This window comes from Ailuropoda melanoleuca, chromosome 5, assembly GCF_002007445.2.
Source record: "Ailuropoda melanoleuca isolate Jingjing chromosome 5, ASM200744v2, whole genome shotgun sequence".
In the NCBI taxonomy this organism is placed as follows: Eukaryota; Metazoa; Chordata; class Mammalia; order Carnivora; family Ursidae; genus Ailuropoda; species Ailuropoda melanoleuca.
The window spans coordinates 125,229,281-125,230,357 of record NC_048222.1 but is presented as its reverse complement, the minus strand read 5'-3'; positions in this window follow the sequence as shown (position 1 = coordinate 125,230,357).

Genomic DNA, 1,077 nt, shown 5'->3' with positions numbered 1-1,077 from the left:
GCTGTGAAATCTGCCAGGAACGCCAAGCTAATTGAGTTCTGTTCTCAGACTAGGTCTGGCTAAATTCCAAGTTAAAATTCCTTTCTAATAAGGCCTGTGGCTTGAGATGGGATGCTCCTGACATACAGTAGGTACAAGTGGAGCTAAGAACTGACAGAAGGCTATATGACCACTGGTACATCTAAGATTATTTCCAATTCAGGGAGCCCCAATCACTCAAGCTCAGAAAAAATCATCAGAGATCCATTTGGAAGACTAATTCAGATGATCATTATCTTTTATCACCCACTTCCTGGCTTTCCCCTGTACTTTGGTCTCACTTGGTAGGAATCCACAACCCTATTAACAGGTATAGCATTATTTACTAATCTTCACCCCGATCTTCTAGAAAACACTCCTATTCACTCATCTAAAATCTATACTAGGTACAGTTCTATATGCAGAGAATTTCTCAGTGAATGAATTAAACAGACTGCCTAGTCAATAGCTTATACTTCAACATAGGAGACAGAAAACAAGTAAATACAGCATAAGAAAGTGTTAAGTGCTTTGAACAAAGCAAAACATAGAAAGTGATGGAATACGAAGTATTTTTTTAAAAAGATTTTATTTATTTATTTGTTTGACAGAAAGAGACAGCAAGAGAGGGAACACAAGCAAGGGGAGTGGGAGAGGGAGAAGCAGGCTTCCCGCCGAGTGGGAAGCCCAATGAGGAGCTCGATGTGGAGCTCGATCCCAGGACCCTGGGATCATGACCTGAGCCAAAGGCAGATGCTTAATGGCTGAGCCACCCAGGCGCCCCAGGAATAGGAACTATTTTAGAGAGGGTAATCAAGAGATGAAGATGAAGTCATTCATGAAGAAATGAAGAGATGACATTTGAAATGCAATACAGGAAGGGTAGGCCTGCTGAGAAAATAGCATTTTAGGGAAAGATAACAGTGAATAAGAAAAGACAAGACATAGTAATAAGCTTGCTATCTTCCATGAGTACCAGTGTGATTGGATATTAGAAAGTGAAATGTACAGTAGTAGATGTAGTCAGTCCTTTCAGAGTATGATACGGATCTTGATTTT